This window comes from Papilio polytes, unplaced genomic scaffold (assembly GCF_000836215.1).
Source record: "Papilio polytes unplaced genomic scaffold, Ppol_1.0 DF823923.1, whole genome shotgun sequence".
Lineage (NCBI taxonomy): Eukaryota > Metazoa > Arthropoda > Insecta > Lepidoptera > Papilionidae > Papilio > Papilio polytes.
Window position 1 is genome coordinate 2,631,341 of NW_013525281.1, and position 25,065 is coordinate 2,656,405.

The window sequence follows — 25,065 nt, forward strand, 5'->3', positions numbered from 1 at the left end:
TGGCAAGTTAAGCGCAAACGATTTCTCGATTTATAAATAACTATTATGTCATTGCTTCACTAAATGTTATATTAAAAATTACTTGTGAAGTGTTGTAATGCCATTGTGTTATTAAGAATTCTAATTAAGTTTGAGTAATTTAGAAATATAGCCATTTTTTGGTATGTGAGTACATTCGTTTGAAACCCGAACATTTTGTCTTATTGTTTGAAATCAGTTTGAATCATAATGATTTTTTGTGAGAATTTTTTTATTAAATTTACCAACGTGAAGAAGTAACCTTAACTTAAAACGTAATGTAATTTGAAATTTTCGTGCGATAATTCGCAAATTAGCCAATCTTATCGGAAAGACCAGATGCTCACCCATATGAACTTGCATTTTATTATCTTGTTTTGTTGTTATTATTTGTTGTATAATAATGCTTTTATTCGCATTTACTTTATTTATACAGTAAAAATGATATTCGAAACAGTTTTAATATTTATAAATAAGAATTAACATCCTTACAAATAAAAGTTAAACTTAGTAATAAACTGAGTATAAACAAAATTTGCACTAATGATTGCTTACTCAGTTTATTCCTAAGTATTACTTTATACCGCGTTAATTCTTATATATAAATAATAAAATTGTTGTGAGTAAAAAAAAAATACGCTGATTTAGTAAAATTATTGGAAGTTATCGGTTCACATTGTTTACAAATGTCCATCCATTCGAATTTACGCATTTATTATATTAGTAGGTAAGTTGGTAAATAAGTATGAGTATGATTGCAATTAAAATGACAAGGATATACATCTGATGTTATTTATCTTGTCAGTTTAACAATTAAGGCTTCCGACAATCAGTTTCATATAATTACATGATTATACCCACCATTGTTATTTTAATCGTTCAGATTATACTGGAAATATAAATGATTTTAATGTAGATATGTAAATCTAGCGTATGAAATCCGATATTATTGTTAGGGAAATCATTCAAGTACATATCATTGAAAATACTTCACTAATCATTGAATACGTGGGTATCAATGTCAAGTTAAAGCGGGCGTACACCTTTGAGTAAACTATCGTACAACAGGTGTGCGATTGTCGTTTGTTTCGCAGCCAATTCAACTGTTTAGTTGCACAACTAAAACCGACTAGTATACGCACCTCCATATAAGCGAAGGAATAAAAGCGAGACAAAACAGTTGTGTGATATTTTAGTTTTATGTGTGCGCACGCTCTTAAGTACAGATATATTACTAATGAGCTATAAGTTAGATTTCCTGGTATCTACTATTAAATAAAAACTAATATTTTGCAAAAAAACTTTGGTATTCATGTATTTGTACTGTAGATTAAATTGACTTTTTATAACTGTTTAAATGCACTTTTTAGTTAAATGATTTGAAAATTCTAAAATTCTGCAGATCTGTTAATTTCATGGAATAACACATAAAACACCGGTTTAGCCCTTTCGGGTCTGTAAATAAGGCTCACATAGATACACATATAAACTTCCTACATACCCAAAAAATCTTTTCGTCAGTTAACAACTGATTCTGGAATAGTTACTAAATAAATATAAAAGCAATTTCGTTAAGATATTATCAGATTGGCAGATACATTGTCATTGTCTCCAACTATATACTCAAAGGCAGTTTATATTCCGCTGACTCATCCTCTTAGAGGTCACGTTCTGATTGATGTCATAAATCTACTGCCGACATCACTTCCCGCTTAATCGCAATTCCGTGTCTTCACTTTCCACCACGAAATGAAGGGTTCTAACGCTATAATGACACCGACATATGACAATTTTAGGGAACTGGCATTTTTAAGGATAATTTTATCGCAATTATTATGAATTCATAACGCTGTGTTTCATCGAGATTCGTTTCGTCGTTCCGGAGATACCCTTTAACAAACATCCATCTATCCATTTATACTTTCACATCATACTTCATACTAATATTATAAATGCGAAAGTTTAGATGGATGGATGGATAGATGGATGGATGGATGGATTAAACGGCTGAACGGATTTCGATGAAATTTGGTATAGATGTAGAGGATGGTCTGGAAGAACACATAGACTACTCACTTTTGTTTTTTTTTAATACGACGTGGACGCAGTCGCGGGCAAAAGCTAGTTTTTAATATTAGTAAGATAACATATATTTTGTTTCCATACAAAACGTAAAAGCTGCTATTGGTGGATATTTACGTTCTGTTTACATCTGAAAAACGTTATTCTTGTTGCCATTTCATACGTTAAAATAATCAATTCGTGGCGTTTAATATAATAGATTTTTCACAAATAGATTTTAATTTCTTGATAAGAAAAAATTTTATTTAATTACTTTAAAATTTGTTCATCGTTTAAAGTATCGAATCTGTTATCGAGTTGCTCCAATTACTGAATAATTTAGTATCTTCACTGTTGCTATAACTAAATATTTCATTGGAATCAAATTTAGTTTACCTAAAATTCACTAACTGTCGTCAGTTGAAGCGATCCATGTTAATCAAATAATCCGATTCTCTCGTGATTATTATTATTAGCGTAACGGGTTATATTTTCACCAATCTCGTTTATAATAAAAAAAGATACTCATTTTTCCTTGTTTCAGAATTAGTTATTTAAGGATAAGTTTAATTTAGAACTGACGAATATGAAGTTTTTAATCCGAAAGTTAAGTTTCTTTGTTAAGTTAACTTCTAATGGTTAAATTACATAAAGATATCATCATCAGCCTTTGTCTGCCCATTGCTGAACATAGACCTTCCCCAATGAATAGATAGAACATTAATTATTCGGGCAAATGAAAATTGTGCAAAATTCTATGGAAACAAACACATCCATCCACATCCACACCATGGTACATCATCTCGTGTGAAAATCTAGTTGTAACATACGTTTTGTTCTACTTCCTTTTGCACTACTTTTTCTTCCTGTATTGAGGTCGGCGACCTGACCTTGCTAGTATTGATTTTCAGCCGAAGTGACTTCGTTAAGCAGGAAGATAGTCAAATGTTTCTTTAGAAAGCTTTCGCCGGCACTTTTTATCTACGATCAAAAATGTTTTTATGTAGTAACAAGAAAATATCTTAAGAACATAGAAAAGTTTATTGAGGAATTAGTAACTACACTTTTTAGGCACAATTTCCATTAACTTAAGCCCGCTACACACGATCGAGATAAAACAGAGCGTGTGTAGCGGGCTTTAGGTTAACATCCTAGCCCTTAAGTGGGGGCTACGGTTTAAAATGTTTTAATTAAATAAAATTTACATACGCGTTTTTTGCTTCTTTTCTGTTCAAATTACTGGATACTGGCATATAGAAATAAGAATTCCTTTTTACGAAATGGAATGTATCTCGCAATGAGAGATAATACGAGCAGTATGAAAATAAAACAAAACGTAAGTACAAAATACCTCTGCAGTGTTGTAGTCACACGTTACAAACTGCCGTGTTTGTTTTTTGCTTCAACGCATTTAACTGTTTAAATAAGTCTATAAAATAACATACTACGGGCGTTTTGTTACAAATGAAATCTCTAGAATTGGATAAGTTGAGGTATATTGCAATGTAACCTGTTCACAATATTTTAAGACAATTTAAGAATAAAAACCTTACTTCTTCTTCTTCTTACCCGTATTTTTATAATAATCTAATGTTTTGACTTATGTTACTGGCCAACTGGGCTTACAAATTACATTTGAAACTAACAATTATTAGGACGTTTATATAAGACTTGAGTAATTTACGTAATTTATCTTTGCAAAACGTATTTCTATTGTGTTATTGATAGATGGAAATTAGTCTATGTTCTTAACCTAAATATAGGTAGAAGGAGAATCGATTTTGATTTCACTAATCGGTCTTTATTTGAAAGCCTAAGGCAATTGTACCGTAGAATTTGGTAGAATGCGATTGATTGCGTGCACGGCCCACTGGCCACGTGGTTCCGACGGCAATTATTCTAATCGATTCCGCCTATCGATGCGTTTGTATACGTCAATTGTACTAGAAGTTACCAAGCTATTGCATTACGATAGTTTAATTTGTTTTTTTTGTGTAGCACTCGTTTTCTATAGTTTTTATTATTATTAAATAAAAACATTTATAAAAACCAATGATGGTTAATTTTTGAACGATTAAAGTTACCAAATAATTATTTTACGTGCTGGCAACATATGTTTAATAAATATCATGGCATCATGGCGGCGATCGAATAATAGACGGCAGTTGTCACGTTTTCATCGAATAGTATAATGTGCTTTGGTTGGCACTTAAACATTCAATTAATTTATCTCTGTAAATCTTTGCAATCCGGTTAGAAATGTTGTACAGTTTTCACTATAGACTGAAGGACTGTGCTTATAACGCGATTGTTATTTTATTATATCCGACATACGTACGCCCACACTGAAGGATAAGTTATCGTGTCTATGATCTACCTTCGGAATTAACTTCTGCAAGCCGCTCGTCACTCCGTCCTATATATAACTTGTTACTCCGTGATAATGTAAGTAATCGCAAAATATTATTTGTGCCAGCGGTTTCTAAGTTTAACAGTTAACATAAATACGTACTCAAAGTAAGTTTATCGCCAATTTCGGTATAATGGATTAAAGTAGCCTGTTTATTAAAGTAAAATTTCGACTCAAAATTAAAAAAAAAGCAAAAGACCGGAAGGTTTCATCATTAAAAAGTCGTCAACGTATCTTACGGAGTGGTTTGTGAATAGATTGCTAAGATTAATGGCATCCCTTGCTACTTGTTGCTAAATGCCACACATTGGTTTGCTTTTAAAATCTCAAGCTTAATTGAAGTGACACATAACCTATTCGATGTCATTACGATTGGTTTTAAGGTTATTTTGATTAACTATATGAGAATTATTATAAAAACGGTCGCCCTTAATGATAGATCAAGTTTTTCTATTTCTGTTGTTCATTTTTGACAGTTTTCTATTTTTTCATCTTACTAATTCTTATTTCTTACTATTATTGTAACTTCGAAATATTAGTTAGATGGATGGTGTCTATGTTGGTAACCACTTATATGCCGAATGGCTCGATGAATCACGCTATTCATGATGTAGAATATAGTCTGTAGGAATACATAGGTTAATGATTTAGTTTTTTTTTTTCAAATTGTGTGCGGCCAGTTATCAATATTTTAAAAACTATTTTATTCAAAATATGATTAACACGAATTTAATGTTGTTCCAAAAGTCTTACCATGTAACTGAAGACTTAATTAACGTAGAATGTTTTCCGAAGTTTTCTAAATAAATCACTTATTCGACCTTTAAAACAGCCGTTTGAAATTTACGAAGTTTGTTTCGTGAAATAAATTAATTAGTTACTTAAGCAACATTTACAATAGATTGATTTTTCGTGTTGAAATTTAAACATGGGTATTAAAAAGTTAGAAAGATGGAACAATTTTTATTTGATTAAATGATTTTTTAAATACCTACGTTTCTCTAGTTACTAGTTTCATTTACACCGTTTTATTAGTTTAGTATTTTATGATAAATATACAAAACTTTCACAATCATTCACGTTGAAAATGAAATTCAAAAGTAGAGAATTGGTAATTTGAATAAATAACACACTGAAACATTTAAAGCAAAGTTAAATTGGATTTGTTACTTTAAACGAATACGAAGGAATTAAAATTTTAAAGTTGGTTACGAAGTCTGTAGTAGATAATACTTTTCATAATCTTAATTAAAGTAAATCTTTTATTTCGAACAGAAATAAATTGTATTTAGGAAATTTTTAGATAGAAATTTAATTAGCTTTTGATAGCAAACTTCGGACCCACGCGGTTGTTCATTGTACAAAAACATTCTTATACCCACATCTTTCAACACTAGTTGTACAAGACTTAGGTATATAATAAAAACTTTTATGTTTTATAGAAATCAAAATAAATCTCTCAAAACGTTAGTCATTTATGGTTAAATAATTAATTGATCTCGTTAAAATAAGAGTCGCCATTCCAATTATAAAATAAAGCGCGGTCGGTGAAAACCGAAACGCAGGCTGTTGCGGCCAAATAATTTTATTGCACTGTTGTACTGCGTCGCAAATCATGTTTATTCGACTATTACATTCTTTTGTATTGAAACATTCATAAAAGTTATTTAAAAATCATTTAACCGTTTCATTTTATACTAGCTGTTGCCCGCGACTTCGCCCGCGTGAAATTATAAGATAATACAAAATGTAACCTACGTTACCCACAGATAAATTACCTTTCTAACGGTGAAAGAATTTTTATGTTCAGTCTAGTAGTTTTTGAGCGTATTCATTACAATCAAACAAACAAAGTGTTCCTCTTTTTAATATTAGTAAAAACAAATGTTTTTTTTTTGAGAAAATTTCATATGCTTTTGCTTGCGACTCCGTCCGCGCGGAATAAAATACGCTACAATCTCTAACAAACATCCATCTAAACTTTCGCATGTATATAGTAAGATTGTAGAAATTTATCTTCATATTATTTGCAATAAGAAGTTTTAATAACAACAGTTTTATAAAGATAGTTAGCAGCGATAAATTACGTAAAGCATGACCTAAATTCGCCATTAATGCCAATAAAGACTGCAGATGTTCTGTTTTTTGCTTCGACACATTTTGTTGCGGCGATTAGCGAACCGAGTACAAAACAACAAACTTAAAAACAGCAAAATGGTTTGAGCGGGCGGACAAAAACTCGCCTATTTGGGTCTACAATCTTCACTTTTATATCTTTTTAAAATCAGTTTATTAAATTGTGTACTCATTAATATAATGAAACATATTTTTTGTTGTTTTATTACTTTACTAGCCGTTGCTCGCGACTTCGTCGACATGGAGTTTTAAGAAAAAGTAAAGAGAGGCCTGTGTTATCCAACTGTAACTTAGCTTTTTAATGATAAAAGAATTTTTGAAATTAATCAGTAGTTTTTGAGTTATTTCAATATATACAGAATCCAAAAATACAAATCTCTCCTCTTTATACTCGTAATATTAGATAGAATAATTCAATCTATTTTAATTCCGCCTGTCCTTATATTAGACAATATGTATATCTTTCATATGTAGAAATGATATATTGCTTACGTTAATATTAAAAGAAAATTTCATTGTAATAATATTAATGTAATAGCTGTATTTGTTATGTTAGTCGATATTAATGAGGGGATTGTTCCGTTTGACCTAAATTGTTGGAATTCGTATTGAATTGTTTAGTACAATAACTTGATTTGTGTACTATTATTGATTACGGATACATATTTAATACAAGTAACAAAGTAAAATATTAAATCAAACTGTTATAGATTTATACAAAATATTACACTGAAAATGCCAAAAGCGTAGTTTCCAGACAATTTAATATGAAAAACAAAAGATATACGATATTTAAGCTCTCATTTAGGAGACTTTTACCCGTGAATTGGTCATCCAGACTTTGCTTTACATCTATGTCAAATGTCATTGAGATTCGTTCGATCGTTTATGTGGTTAACTCTAACAAACATCCATTTAAACTTTCGCATTTGTAATATTAGTAAGATATACATTTTTTATTCAATATAACACTATTGATTGTAACTATTATTGTCGCGGCTTACACCAAAGTTAAAGCTTGGAAATACATTAGTTTTACCTACACGTTAAGAAAATATAGTGTTTCGAATGTTTCGTTCGCTTCGACCGCTTATCCTGTTCCCTCTTTACGTATAAAAATATGGCTGATTCTACTTCAAATTACATTTCTAAATTTATTTTAATCGATTCTTAAATATTCTTGTTCAACTGAATAACATGGTTACGGGCTTAACATCTGTCAAAAGTTAATCCGAATAATTTTGACGAGAATTGGGTTCGCATTTCGAAGACCTTAAATAAACCTTCCTAATTGATGTTTTACGTTAAAATTTTTGATAAAACTGCTCATATTAATCTATACTAACTAAAATTATGAAGAGGAAAGATTTGCATTTTTGTTTGTATTTATAACTCAAAAACTACTGGGCCACTTTTAAATATTCTTTCACTATTAAAAAGCTACGTTATCAGTGAGTGTGTAACGTAGACTATTCTTAATCGTTTTATAATTTCACGCGGGCGAAGTCGCGAGCAACAGCTAGTGTGAAATATTGAGTGTTTCTGAACTTTCTTTAGTTGGAATTTAGTTCATATATGATACACATAGACATCGACTTTAAAAAGAATCAAGAGCACTCAAGGATGAAATATATAAAGCGATTTATTTTTTAACTTATTGCTCCGTTTTTGTTTTTTGAATTGACGTATGCATATGCTACAGTTAAGCGAGTTTAAGCGTCCCAGTACAATAATATGGATACGTTTTATCGTTTAGCCACATTAACATACATTTTGATCTCGTATAGAAATGGAATTGCAATTGGCGACGTGCCAAAATGTGTGGTTAAGTCGGCGTCAGTAAAAATGTTTGTTATAATGTATGAAGTAAAACGATTTATTTGATCACTTCGTAATTGAGTTTACCGCATCTCTCTGATTTATTTGGCACGTTTCTCGAATTTAGGGAATTAAAAACTGATATCTATGGATTAATTGGTAAAATAATTTAAACACTTAAGTGCTTCCGAGTAACACTCTAATGTTATTGTAATGGAAACTTAAGCAAAATTATAACCTCAAATTGTGTGTTCAAAATTTGTTTCGGAGCTCGTGGATTAGAAGCTTACAAAGGAATTACCTTGACAGGTCTTTTAGACGGCCGTTTCGTTAAAAGTTGTCACCTCGCCTGTAGAAAATACTTATATTTAAAGCAAAAGTCGTGTTAATTTTATTTGCATAAACGAAGTACATACAGTTTATGGAGATTTTTATAGTTATTTTTTTTATTTTACGGTGATATTAATATTTCTTTTATTTGTTTCAGATTACTCAGACCAGAGGCACAAAGAAAACTATAAGACAACGCGACTTTTACAATTTTATCAAGCTTATATAAATTCGAGCAAACGACAAAGCGCCTTCATTCTACAATTATATTAGCAAGCTAGGACTAGGATTATTGTTAGGATATAAATATAAATCGAGTGCCAAGACTGTATGTGTGACTGTGAACTGCTGAACTGCTGGTGTGTTGTGCGAACTTGAAGTTACGTTGGTGCAAGTGTCTTATTTGTGAATCGCGATCGATGCGTGGCTGCGTCGTTCGCGTGTGCCGGTAGAGGGCGTAATTCGGAGTCGGCAAGATTGAGGTGGTGGCCGGGTGCGGGTGGGGCAGGCGCGCGCGCGTGCGGCCGCTGCACGCGCTGGGCCGCGCGGCCGGCATGTTGGCGTCACAACGCTCACAGTCGTGTAACGAGGAGGGCGCGTTCTTCGGCGCGCGGGCGCTGCGTCGGCCGCGCGGCAAGGGCAGCGGCAGCCCGCCTTGCTAGGGGTACGCCATGTCGCTGCGCAGCCTGCACCGGAGGCTCTCCTCCGCTAACAACACGTAAGTCTTGTTAACTACCTATAGTTTTTGTATGTTTTTATAAGAAAAGGGCTGAACGAGCGGCGGGAACACAGAGGTGGTCAAAGAGGCTCATAGACATCCGCAATACCAGAGGAAGTACAGATGAGTTGCCAACCTTTAAAGAAATGGTAGGCTTGCATCTTGAAGGACCCTAAATCGTATTGGTTTGGACATACCGCCGAGGACACAACGTTCCACAACATGGCTGAGCTAGGCAAGCTGTAGCATTAACGAAAAATGTCTTTCCTTTTAAGGCGTATAGGCAGGCACATTCGATTAAGAAGAAGCAAAACAATTAACTACTTGTTATATTATATTTTAATTGAGAGACAAACAATAACAATAAACAAACCTTACGAGTCTGAATTCCGAACACAAATCGACCGCATTCTTTTGAGAAACATACTTGGTCAATGGATATTTTTAGGGAGATCCCAGAATAAAATGGAATTTTGAAACTCAAATATAGAATGACCCTTGAATTACGTATTAGGACTACACCGCAAAATGACTGAAACCTCACGGACTGAATATCCGGAGCTCTTTTCTGCATGTTTTTTTTTGTGGCCATTTGTTTTCCCTTACTTAAATATTTTATTTGGATTTTTTACCTTTTTTACTTACAATTTACTATCCAATGAAGTATAGTACTTATTTAAATTTAATTGTTCCGATTCGTTTGAACACAAAAGTAACTAAAACATTGTATGGATCTAAGATATGCGTTTCGAAAAATCATGTAGTAATTAATCCCATCTGCAGATTCAAGACAAAGAAATTTATTTTTTGCTCAATATGTCGCAACTTACGTTCTTTCCATATTAAAAAGTTAATGTACCATGTTACTATTATTGCGTTATATGTAAAAGCATGAATATGACAATGTTATTGTTGACCTCGTTCCTCGTTTGCACAAATATACATTAAGTTGATATTGCATCAGCTGTTACGATCTGCAGATCATCTGAAAAACATTGCAGTATAAGCGTAACTGCTTTTTACTAACTTTTAAATACTCTTACAGTCAAAAATACTCTGATATGAGTGACAAATACGGAAAGCTCGTGTTTAACATGGTGCGCCCTTTTACTTATTTACATAGATTTAACACGTTTACTGCAGAAAAGAAAATCATGATTCTTCATCTGGTGCCGCGGCGGGCCAAAATGCGCCCCCAACAAAATTTCCGCTAGTGCGTGGCAGGTCTTTTTCGACCCACCAGCACTAGGATAGATTAAATTTTTACAACTTTATGGAAATACAATCTATATATTTTATGTTGTGATGTATACACCAGAGATAATCGTTTCGCACTACCTACTGGGACATAGTTTTCTTCGTCCGCACTAGCTAAAGTACCGCATCAGGCCGATATCGGCCTGTTACGCAGTGACGGTGTTAAAATTTAGCAATATATGCACCATGGCCAAAAGCACTTGGTGAGATTAGTAAATGCAATGTAATCTATGTAAATCCTTGTTTACGCGACTCGAAAACCGATTATTGCGTCCAATGGTGTATACAAAAGCTTACAAGTTGAAATGAAAACAGAATTAAGGATTACCCGGCGTTTAATCTGTTTTGCTTTAAGATTAAACGGGCTGAAACTACGTGTGTTTGTTGCTGATTTATAGGTGTTGTTTATTATGTCCATAATTTGTTTCAGAAAATATATTCATAGAGTAGATGACATCATCAAAGTTCGTTATTATCACACTTGTACAGATTAACATCTTTTATTATATCAGCAAATTAATTCTTGTTTTTATTTTATTCAGTATATCAGAAATCAGTTCATAGTCAAAGTAATTGACATTTTCCGCATACCCTTCTTACGCCCAAGGGACTTGATTGATGGATACGCATAATCGACATTCATGTCACATTTACAAAGAGTCATAGCTTAGCAATAGGCTATGACACACTAATATACAGACAGCTTAGTGTACCTTATGAATTTTAGACAAAAGAATCTCTAGTGGCCAGTTTCTCAGTTATATTTAAATACTTATTAGTGTTTTCGATTCGATAACTTCACAAAATTCTTCTCCGAACTACATAACTTGACTTTTACTTCTTTAAAATTTAGTTTAACCTAACACTAATGAATCACTAGGTAATGATAAAATAAATGGAAACTTCATAAAATTGAATTTCGAAAGTAAAAAGGATTTAGTTATGGTTTTTTTTATCAAATAAGTTTTGCCCAGTTTTATCTAGTAGAAGAAAATAACGTAAAAGTTACTAGTTAATGTACATTGTAGTTATTTCAAGCGTAAATTTATCCCTTCTTTGTGTTGTGGTGAGTTCTTTTGTTAACGAAATACCCGACACAACGTTTTATAGTTAATGTATTTTAATATTTATACCTCTTTCTGATAGCAGACGTATGTTTCTAAGTTTATTGTTTAATTTTCTTTGAATCCACAGGTATTTAATATTTTATATGAATTATTTCGAAAAAACCTTACCTACTTTATTTATTGCTTGATGCTTCATTGATATCCCAACACTCAAACATTTGCCCAGATGCTTCTGATAAAAGCTAAACGTGAATTCAATCAGTTCGGTTCAATACCAAAACAGCAAAAGACGTGATGTGATGAAATAACAATCTAACCAGACCAACAATTTGCATATCGGATAAATATTGATTTAGGAGTGAAATCGGTGCCCTCTTTGAATATGCATTTTGTTAGGAATTTTCAATGACTCTATTTACAAATCGGCACCATTTGTAGTTCTGGTTTTTTTTAGATACTAGCTTTCGCCCGCGACTCCATCCGCGCGGAATAAAAAACAAATGCGAGTAGCCAATTCCAGACTATCCTCTACATCTATGCCAAGTTTCATCGAAATCCGGTCAGCCGTTTAGGCTACAAACTCTAACAAACATCCATCCATCCATCTAAACATTCGCATTTATAATATTAGTATGATGTGTATCCCAATGGACCAACGACTTAGTGCGCACGGCGGGAAGTCGTTGGATGCGGAAGGCGGAGGACTGCATTCTGTGGAAGGCATTGTGGACGGCCTATGCCCAGCAGTGGGCAAACAAAGGCTGATGATGATGATGATGTGTATCCCAATATCGGTATCGATATTAAGTATAGCAAACATTTTGCATATAGTTCAATTAATGTATCATTTCGTGAACATTCGATGTTTCATGCAACTGACCTTGTTTGGCCGCAAGTTCCAAGTTTGCAAACTCTATCACTTGAGCGGTTACAGATAACGGAAATATTGTACAAGCGTTAAGAATATCTAGATAGGCAATTTTAACACTGTTTGTACTATAAAGAAATACCGTAAAAAAAACATAAGGTTGCAAACGAGCAACCGGCCACCTAATCCGCCATCATGGCGAAGCGACCGCTGCCCATAGACCATCCACAATTGCAGATTCGTTGCCTACCCATAATTGACAGAAGAGAAGACGCAAATAAACAGGATATTGCTCCATCCTGTGCGTCTCCTCCGCTGTCAAATCTACTTTTCCTTCCCATCCTTTCCTCTCAAAAAAAGGGTGAAAAGAAGGAGGGACTAAAATTCAGGCCTCCGGCACCATACTCATCAGACGGAACGCGGACTTGCTTCAACTTCACGCCTGTCTTCTGTGTGGTCGTAGTATTACACCGGGCTACCCGGCCTTTTCGCGCGAAGATGTAAAAGCGGGCTCTACCACTGTTAAATCTTACTTGCCTAATAAGTCATAAATTAAAGTTAAAATTGAATTGTCTTTTTAAATCTGTATTTCGTTTTGTATATTTTCAGATGGCTAAAAACTATTCTCGACAATTGCTCGCGCGACCAAATAGATGCCATTGTGTACAAGCATTCAAGTATACTAGGCTCATTTTGAAGCGTACCAAACTCAACAATAACAGCCGTATGAGCCCGGATAAATTGACCCTAAACTGGGGGAGTAGCAATTTGCGAGATGAAGTGGAGAATTCATTGTATCCGTTGTTACTGAGCTATACATGTTCGATTTTTTAAAATTGTCATGACAATTCAGGCTGTGTTTGCTTCATTGTTGGAAAATATATAGTTAATCCGAGTAAAATCGTAACTTTTCTGACAGACAAATAAAATATATCTTATACTTCGTTTAGATTGATGGATAGATGGATGTTTGTTACAAGTTTGTAGCCTATACGGATTACTGGATTTCGATGAAATTTGTTATAGATGAAGGGCTGGAAGAACACAGGCTATTCACTTTGTTTAACTTATTCCACTCAGGCGAAGTCGCGAGCGAAACCTAGTTTTCTCTAATTTTAAAGATTCTTTACAGTTTGAGACAGTTTATAACACTCTAATATTTAAATACTCTTATTAGCGCGGTTTATAAAGTGAGTCATATCAGAGAACGATTAACCTGCGAATTTAACTGCGAACAGGATATAAAAATGCTATCGAGCAAACGAGTAACCAACGAAGGTGGAAAAAATTCTTGATGTGTCATAAAGTTTATCTCCCGTATGGAACATATGAAATTATAAGAGGAAAATCTTGTTAATGTAAATCATAATTTCATTTTATGTATATTTTTTAAATTGTACTCACCTTTATTGAAAAATGGTGTCCACATTTCAGTCATGTTTTGAACTTCTCTTATCTCCCTTGAGACACAGGATTGGACTTTTTTTCCTTCAGTTAACTATAAGTATAGTCTAATTTAAGTCTAAGCCATTACTCGCGACTTCGTCGTTTAAAAATATAAAAAGTAGTACTTACTACACGTACAATATCATACTTATGATACACAGCAGTTACGTAGCTTCTTAATTGTGCAAGAATTTTAGAAATCGGCCTAATAGTTTTTGAGTAATTTCAATACGTACAAAAACCCAAAAATACAAATCTTTCCTCTTTATAATATTAGTATAGATATAGATAAAGCTATGATTTTATCGAGTAATATATAATGGAGTTGTTGAAATAAAAATAAGTTATTCGAGCTTCAATTATTCGGATTGTTTTATGTCCAACTAGCGCATGCAAATGGATAACAATTCTGTCATGGTAATTGTTTCACTCACGACCGCTGAAAAACTTTTTACTGTTGACCAAATCATATTTTTTTTTAGGTTATTAACTATTGACATTATAAAAAGAAATGATGTGTATTTTTGTATCTATTGAAATAACTCAATAAGTACTGGGCCGATTATAAAATTTTTTTCACCATTAAAAAGCTACGTTATCAGTTTGTACCATGGGCTATATTTTTTTAATTTCACGCGGACAGATTCAAGTTAACTAGTTACTTATAAAAATCATTTTTGTATCAATATTTATTTATTTTAATTCCATAGACTTGACACAAATTCTATTAGTTACCAAAAGATCTTTAAGGATAATTGTGATTGCGTTTAAAAACATCAAAAATTGCTTAAACGGAAAATATATGAGTTACGATGATTTAATAGGGAACCATGGGAAACGAACGATTTTAAAGATGATTAAAAATAGAAATCGGATGAAGTACGCATTGAAAGACTTAAATGAAGATAATACTAAAACTATTTAAAATATTTGTACAATTTCCTGTATAGTTAGATAACACTAGTAATAACTAAATAAGGCATAGTGTCAAGAACATAGCAAGTAGATATTTAGGTCATTCATTGAATTAATAAGAACAGCATTGCAGTTGAAGTTTATGTGATCGTGACATGAATTTGTTTTGTAACCTTATTACTATGTTTATGCAAACTATCTAACTTGTATCGAATATTTGTCAAATTAAATAATAGTGTATACACACAATTTCTGCATTTTCAACAATGTTTCTTCATTTTTCACGACTATTTCTCTGAATACAATTCAGTTTTCTACACCTAATGATTTCAATTTCGGTAAATACTTGGGATAAGGTAAGGATAAGGTAATACAATATTACATCATAATTCATGAAAAATAACACATAAATTAAACAATTTTTCAATATTTTATGTATCTAAACAAGTCCTTTATGGGTCAGCAAATCGTAAAATGAAAAATAATTTTCATTTTCATTGTAACAGAATTTGTAACGTCGTAACGTGTAATAAAATTTGATGTGACGATAAAACATCGCTTTTGAGATTGCACTTTTTTATTCAACCATCAAATAAACATACTGGAAAATTGTCCATTAAGATCATATTTCTGTGCCAAAAATATTAGGATGGCAGACCGCGTAAAGCATCTAAATATTCATGGACCGGCAAATGGAAACGATAAATTTATAAAACCCTACTACGGTCAGCTGAAAACCTGTTTTCAGTTTAGATATAGTGCTACGATGTATTTATTAGTTTTCTTATATTTCGTCATCATCCTTCGTCCACTGCTGGGCATAGTACTTTGTTATGTTTGTTAATGAAAATTTGTGAAACCAGTCTCGGTTAAAAGATGGCAAAGAATACACCTTGGATTTTATCGTACAACTTTTTAGCGTACATTTTAAATAATATATCACCATTTACTGTACATCTCTATCTTTGTTTGTTTGTTTGTATATACAAAAGTAGATAGAATCTTCGTAAAATCATTGATTTTTCAGAAAGTATATCTGCATATTATGTCGCTTCGTAAATTACTATTTTTACACTTGTTTATATATTATTTTCTTTTAAAACCTCATTTTTGAGTTAGACTTTCGTCGTTGAATGATGTTTTATTAAAAACGTGCCGTGTGTTGACACATTTTTTTAATTACAACCGTCTGTACGAACAACTCTTCAGAGACCTTACGCAGTCGTATAATGTATGGAAAAAACCTTCATAAGTTAGTATTACTCTCCGGTATTCTGGTACGGTAATTTTCTAACTTATTATTTTTAACAGAAAAAGACATTGTAGAAAAAATTAACATAATACAAAGTCACTAATGTGTATTAGCATTTGAGAAATTACACGCGCGTTTTCATTCTAACAATGAAAGAACAATCAACAAAGACTACCTCCTTTGGAGTGGTCTTTCATAAATCATAATGCCAGGTCTAGTACCTTCATACGTTAATACCGGCATGTCTAGACAGTAAAAGATTAATATATGCCACAAAATGCATTTGAAGTATTGGAAAGAGCTCGTGAAGAGGATTTAAAGATGCAAAGAGAAATCATTAGCAGTCTAGACTGTGCTGCCTAAGTGTTAAAAAAAGACATGTCTAAGCTATGCGTAATACCGAAAAAAGAAATAATATGAAAGGGTCTTAGAAGCATTGAAATGAAAAAAATATTTGTGTCGCTATGCAACTGTTTTGAGATTACATTTTTTACTTCCTGTTAAATTATGTAATCCATTATTTACAGTAAAGTGGTTTTGTTATTACTCGTCTTTTCTATCGTCTATCTTTCATTTAATATGATCAAAGGAAGCTCAGAGGAATGAAAATTAATTTTTGTCAGTTGACTGCTCAAGAGGATTTACTACACATTTTGCTAATGAATACGCAGCTTATCCTTATCTTGAAAGCTAAGACAGCTCTTGGCACACAAAAATATTTTTCCCATTACTTTATAATTAAACGGACGCGTCGACCGCTGTAATATTAATTTAATTATTGTAGAATGTTTTATGATAGTAACATTGTCCTTATCGTTTGAAAAACCTAAAACTTAGATTTTTAACAAAAATAAAATCTATTAGTTGGTTTGTTCTCTAAAATAGCACCGATGAGGTATTATAGAGTAAAATTCAACAAATCATTCAACTTCTACTTATCTTGGCATATTCAATTGTTCAAATGCCTTAAATCTAATAGCTTTTCTGTACTACAGCTACAGTACAGTACAAATAAAGTGACAAGACAGTTTACGAACTTTGTTGTGCAGTCGTGCACACCAGTGCCGCTTTACAACTCCAAAACAGCGCGGGAAAACTTCACGATCGTTGTAAAAAAAACAACCAAAAGGCACAAAGAGGGTGCATCACAATACGTTGGCCGGATACAGACAAAGCACCACTTGACACGCCGACTGCGTGTGTTTGACGCTCCCCAGGCAACGAGATGTAATTAAAAAGAAAAGTAGATGTGGTACAATCGAGATGATCATTTTGAACAAAGTCGTACGATTACGGAACATGACGGTCTTATTCCGAATTCTTCGGAATACACCCTATGTAATGATGTGAAAAATAAAAGTTAAGAAGGAATTGACGATCACAATGACGAATAATCATTGGATGTTGTGAATCAAGATGATGTTGATGATATCATTGTATTAAAAAAATCTTTGACCTTGTTAACATATTTAGGATTGCAATGAAAGGTTTTACGAGCTATTTTAAAAGATAAATTGGAAATGTGGGTGCTGTATTTGGTCAATGAGTGGGCGGAGATCGAACCAAATGTCTGGCCATTAACCCGACGGTACGGGACTGTCCAAGAGCCGCTATTTATTATTAGAACATAGATTTATTTCTGCAATTAATGACTGACGATTTATAACCTATTTGGTTAACTGTAGGAAAGAGACTTCGCGATACTATTGTGTACTCATATTTGTTGTTAAACTTTTGTATGTTTTTTATTAATTGTTTTAATAAATTTTGAATATTATCTATTTTTAAACATTACTTTCAACTGGTGAAAGTTTTATAAAAAAAGGTACTGAAATATCATTGTTTAAAGTAGTAAATTTACTATACGTATAAATAAGCAAGGTATGACTAGTATAGAAATCGTTAATCTCAATTTCCACTAACATTAAGAGCGTGCGCACACCTGAAACTAAACTATCAAACAACTGTTTAGTCTAACTTTGATTTCTAAGAACTTATATGGAGGTGCGTACACTACATGATTTATAGTTCTGCAACTAAATAGTTGAATGGGCTGCGAAACAAGCGACAATCTACAATCGCACAAAAGTTGTACGATAGTTTAGTCAAAGGTTTGCGTCCATAATACGACCACAGTTTTCACATTTCAACGCTCCTTGAGACTTGAGCGGGAAAATGATTGTCTTCTAATGGTATAAAAAATGTCACAACTTGTATTCTCGGCAAATTGGAAATGAAAAGTTGCCACGGGCGCGGAGTGTCTCACCAAGTGTAGTGCCGTGCTATCATGCTTTTATTTTTATGAAGTTATTTATCTCAGTTACTTTATTTTAAAGGATAAATTCTATTGAATTTTACGCAAAGTTATTATCTACGTAAAGTTATATCGTTCATAAAACGGTTTAGCTTAATTTTACTTAACTATTTTGGTTTATCGATGTAAAAAAACATAACAGAAAATTTGAATTTCACTCTACGAAAACTAAAAAAAAGCTTTGTTAAACTTTAAGGATTTTGCTTGTCCATGTCGGCAAATTATTAAGATTTTTGTTATAAAAATAGACTTTCTTTATGCTGCTTATTTCTATTTTCCCTTTACTTTGTAATGATCGCTTTGAAAGTTGTTCCCGGAGTGGTAAAAGGCATATAAGAAAATAATGGTAATACGGAGCGCAGATGTTCTGATAAAATTGTTTCAGGATAGTAAACGTTTATACTTTGCTGGAATATATTTTAATGAAAGCTTCTTGGAATTTCAATTAAATGTTTTAAATAAATACATTATTGCATTATATGTATCGGTTTAATTGTGTTACTAGCTAAAAACCATGCTTTGGAATGCTATACTTTCGACCCTGTCATAAAAATTAGTACATTTTATTGTATAGATTATTAAAATAGTAATGAAATAAGATCTTTTACTTAATTTTAGTGTAAAATCGAATTTTTACGATTTATGATGCTCTCAATAAGTACTTTATTCTTTTAAGAAGTTATTGTTATTATTGTAATCGTGGTATTAACATAATTTGGTAAGAAAACTCCCAAAAATCCTAGTAAATTGGGTGACCTATCGATGACCCAGATGTTTGTGTTTGGCGTAATTCCAAATCACGCTATCTACCGACCATGAAGTGAAAGAAAGGGTTGATTCCAATTTCTGCTTTTTAATTATCAACCGCTCTTGACTTTGACGCTGTTCCGTGTTCATTAAAATTTCAAGCAATATCTACTCGAAACGATTGCATAAACAACTAACAAACTAAACTTTTCCCATAGCGGGAGTAACTTCGATGAATTGTTGTAATTTTTATGGTTGTTCATATATTTTCAGCTTTTTCACAATAACAGCTATTATCACAGTAACAGTCTCCGATGGGATAAAATTATTATCTATTTATTTAACTTAATATAACTTAGGACTTTTTAGTTCCATTTTATTTGCATTCGTTTAGTTGATATTAGTACCTACATTCAATTTTTTAATTTACCTAAAGTTTGAACAATTTAAAACTTACTTTGAATTAAGATCTCAGTTGGTTTTGAAATCTTGGTAAGAACTTAAAGATGTTATATTTAGATAAAAAAAAATTGAAATTACGGCCTTATCTTCATTAAAAATACACCAGTCTTTGTAAACTTTTCCTATGAATAAAACCCGCACCTTAAAATGATAATGGTACTTTGTTCTTAGGAGACGTGGTTTGAAAGTTTCTTTATACATTATGCTAATCAGTAACACAGTTTGAAATTGGCCTAATATGATTACAAAGTACTTTTCAATTTCATTTTCTTCTAAATTTAAAACACAAAAGTGTATATGGTGTAATGAAGACAAATCTGTGAAAAGAGTGTTCCAGAATATCAACAAATCACAATACTCTTCTCAATATATTTCATCATTGATTTGTTTTAATACTAGCTCGCCCTCGTCCCTACAGAGGGTCGGCTCAGCATGTGCTACTCTTCCTACATCTCTATCAGCCGTCATATCTGAATTCACTCCCTCAGCCTATCCTCTTTCACACAATCCAAGTAAATGCAATGTACCCTTCTAAATTAATTAGGGCCTGTCCCACCACTGACAGATAGAGACTCAGATAGCTTAAAAATGACGTCATTGTCAGATAAGGGAACACAATCTGATATTTCCATAATATATTTTATACGTTCCATTGTTATCAGACAATTTAGAATTTGTTAGGACTGACACCAAATGTTTTATTAATTAATAATAATTTGATAACTGTGCTTAATTTCATTTGTTTAAGCTCTTTATGTTTTTTCTTGAGCCTTAAAAAAATGGCAACAGCATGGTGTTATGCGAACTCATCCACGGCTCTCATGTGTTTTTAAAGTTTTTCATTTGTTTTATTGGTTAAAATATGACACGTAGCCACTGGGCTGAAAATTATTCAAACACTCTCAACGACACTTCATTAATATTCTGAATTTTAAATTCAATGCTAAAAGGTTTCTGGTATAGATGACGAGAGTTGAAATTTTGGCAGAATCATTTATTTTGTTAGATAGCGAAGGTGAAGCTTGTTAAGACGTTACTGTACTCGGATTGGCAAAAAAAATAGTTGAGAATTGAAAGGCAAACATGATATTGGTTTGTGTAGAAGAGGAAAGAAAAGTATGTAGAAGTAGAATATTAGATATTAACACGTTGGATGCGAAACCAGGTCTAAAATACCTGGTACGTAGATACGTGAGTGTGATCGCTTACAGTTCGAATAAGAAATGTATGGGCTATAATAATGATAGTATTATTTCCGGGTTTGCTACATCTGGTACCGCAGGAACTGAAAAATAGAAAAAGAATAGCCGCTTTGAATGTGGTAATGAGGTGAAATAAAAGGTTTAGCACTAGAATACATGGATTGCGTGAAGTTTTACATCGACTAGAAGACCCTACTGAGATGACTACGTTATTATACCAATAATTACATTATGGGGTGTATTGGAAATGGAAAATTTATAAGTGCGTAAAAATCTACATTTATAGTGATAAAAGATTTTAATGCTAAACGATTGCTTTAAATTAAGAAAAAAAAAACATGTTTTGTCTAATTTAAGAGCCAATGCATTGCACGTTGATTCAGCTATGTCTAAAAGCAATAGTGATAATTGTAACTAACAGTTCTCTGAATTTGTTACGCAAAGGTGTACGCGGTATGAATATAATATTGATCTGCAAATATTTCTCGCACCTCGAAGGCGTTGGTTTCGCTGTTAATGCATATAAATGATGTTGCTCGCGTGGGCGGTCTACGCCATTGGAATCTCAATACAAAGAAATTTTGCGTTGATAAAAATAACTGCAATATTATTAATACATCTAGCTTTTAAAGACTGTTATTTATAAGTTAGTAAAGAATTTGTGTGTTTTTATTACCTGGTCAATTTACGTTAAAACATATCGTAGTTCATTTGTTATATTACAATTTGATTACTAAAGGGTTTCATTAAAAAGTGTATTATTTGGCATGGATATAATTTTAAAACTTGCAAAATAAAATAACTGTATGTTTTAAAATAACGTAGCGATTTTCATTTTATAAAAATTGAATTATTTATAATTTGATAGTTCAATTATTCTGAAAAGTTTTAAATTGTTTGAAATTTGTATCAAAAGTGGTTTGTGAAAATGAAACTCTAGTGTTGTACGGGTAACGCTCTTATAAAATCCACTGAATACGATCTCTGCATCACTTAATTAATATTCAGAATTTAAAATGACGCAGCTTAATTCTAAATAAAAAAAAACCTAAAAGCTTAAGTGCAACAGACTCGCGGTTTCGTTGCTATTTCCCGGGCCAACTATTTTTATCCGATTTTATATGCTTCTTTAATAAGTGACCCAATAATTCTTTAGATCGATCTGAAGATTATGATAGTAGGATAAATGGATCGATCGCCTTCTAATTTAATTAAGGAACTTCTGATCCTACAATCGGATAAATTAGAAATTAAAAATACTGTTCTGCAATCTAAAATCTCTTTTCAACATTTGTATTTTTTACCTCGTGTAGTATAAAAGAATGTTATTGTTATACTAAACAAAGATCTGTTATTTCTATATATTTATTGTTTTATGGATCGAGAAATGTAGAAATACATTTTAATATTAATATTTTAATGTATGATTAATGAAAGTGCTCGCGCTGTTCTGGGAGTACAAATAGGGGATGTCGGCCGTTATAGCCGTGTGGAAAATGAAAGACGTATTTATTTGGGAATTTGTAAAAGATGTCGACACTTGAGCAAGTATTCTTATGTTTTTGAAAAACTGTGTTTTTTAATTACGGGGTAAAATTGACTGTTTTTACCAATATTAAGTTAAAGTAATTGTTTTTCTAATGCTGGGTTTTCGGTGTTTTAATTTTTTTTGTCATTACCTAGCTATTTATTAAAGCTAGGTTGACCTAAGTTTTAACGGAGTAAAACTCAAATTACGTAGTTAGGAAAGGAGTTTCATGAATTTATCAAAACAATAACACTAAGGAATAGTTAAATGTAGCTGGGTAACTGCCTATAGATCCGCAGGACAGAAATTATTTTTCTTAAAGTGCAAAATGTGAGTGTAGTAGGCAAACTTTATTGATTATTTTATCGGCATATTAGGACTATGTTATCTACATACAGGCTTATCGTTTTGTTGTTGCTTTGATAATGGACATTATTAAAAAGATTTCACAAAACAAGCGATAATGTATAACACTATAAATATCGTATTACTACATTCTAGGAGAAACAACTCAACAATCAACAAAAAATATCTGTAGTACTCTTTACATCATTTAAGACAAAAAGGAAACTACAGTACTATGTAAACTTTAATGAAATAACCGTATCTATGGCCGGTTTACGAGAGATGTTTAATGATTCGTTAGTTTTATTAGTTTGATAAATTCGTTAAATGCGTTTCTCAACTAGGTAATTTGAGTTTTACTCCATTGAATTGTTAGTCATCCTAACAATAACGAATCGCTAGGTAATTACAAAATAAGCAGAATCTTCAGAAAGCCAGCATTAATAGAATTGATAATTTAGCTGCAAATAGAATTCTATTTATAACAAACATGTTGCGTCCTTCGAGTGCGTCATCTGAATATTGTTTTTGTTTGCGTGCAAGGCTGACGTCTTATTAGTTTTGTCCCCAATTCATTTGGGTCGGGACATACGCATACATAGAAGGTTTATGTTATTGATATGTTTGTATAACAACTTTTCTCTAATCGATATATTTTAGTGATTAAAATAGACATTTAGAAAATGTAATTTCTACCACTTACATTTATATAGAGTTATAAAAAAAGCTCATAAAAGTTAGAACTGAAAAAAAAAACATAAATGCTGTTTTTTTTATGTTTCCGTTTATTTTATTATTACCTAGTCATTAATTAGTGTTAGGTTGACCCTTAGGTCTTGAAGGTCTAGGTGAATCTTAATTCAAAGGAATAAAACTCAAGTTACGTATTTCGGAAACTCATTTCATAAAGTTATCGAACCAAAAACACTAACGGATGGTTAAATGTAGCTGGGAAACTCATCATAATATTTACAGATTTTTGCATGTAATAATGTTATATGAGAACTAAGGATTTAACTATAAGTATTGACATATTTGGGTCAGTTTAAATTAAACAAAATCTTTCAATATGCCAAAATACCAAGTACAAATATTGTAGTATTTTCTCAATACATTCGTAATGTCTTATAGGTTTATTCCACTCGCGTAACTACAAGAAAAATTCTTTCCGCTTTCTCTACGTAACTCAACTCCGATAAAGTTTTGTTTGTGTGTATGAGGTAGAAAGTTATCTTGTTTGGTCTGATACTAAGCAGGCATTCGTCTATTTCTAAACTTGTTTGGTGTCACAAATTGTCTTGGCTTAGTAATTAATTTAACTACAATACATAAAAGGGATTGATATTAATTGCGTTTCATAGTTTATTGGTTCGAAGTATGTTAATGCGGATAACGAGAGATTTCTTTCACATTATAAATCGTGTGCATTGATAGGATAATCTACTATAAATCGCTGCTTTGCAGTAATTAAGGATGGGCAACGTTAAAAGCCTTAATTAGTGACGCTGCGCAGCGGCCAGACAAGCAATTAATCAATTATTTCATTTCATTACACGGGATATAAACGTCCCTTCTTTAACGAGTCATTATTTTACACAAAACTGATATTTGCTGTTTTCACTTTAAAATAGGTTGGTTTTTATTTTGTAATGTGCAATGAGAAATGGGGTATTTTATGAATATAAATTTGCTTATGCTTTCATAGCGTAGCTCGTTAAGAAATCATATAAAAGATTAATATTTGCAAATTTTTTATGTACGAATTGTTATACTGTCTGTAGGATTGAATAATATGAAGGCGAGGTGCGCTCGCTGGCGTAAGGATATTCCATCAATCTCGGCACTTTGCCAGGGAATCCGTGCTGGAATCAATTTAAAACAGCTGCTCACGCTACTATAGGAAATTTGATTCTAACTTTGTTTCCTATAGCAACTGATTTTGTAATCTTGGTACAAACTTGTCGTATTTAGATAACTTATCTTTCATCCTTTTTATGTTAAAAGGTGTTAGCAAAATGTGCGTTAAATGCAAGTCAACTACATTTATAACAGCTTTTTTTTATATAATAATAATAGCATTTAAAAAAACAAAACCGACTTCCAAACAAAATACACTAAAAACAAAACAAAATATTCTCAAAAAAACAGTACACTAAAAAGTAACGAAATAA

The 25,065-nt window shown here is 32.2% G+C and overlaps 1 long non-coding RNA gene across 1 annotated transcript in view; it reads left to right on the top strand.

Moving 5' to 3' along the window:
• LOC106102253 overlaps window positions 1-25,065 on the top strand; it is a 67,074-nt gene that overhangs the window by 2,702 nt on the left and 39,307 nt on the right. The window contains exon 2 of the long non-coding RNA XR_001225555.1: window positions 8,931-9,491. This is a non-coding gene — a long non-coding RNA (uncharacterized LOC106102253). The remainder of the gene's footprint in view (window positions 1-8,930; window positions 9,492-25,065) is intronic.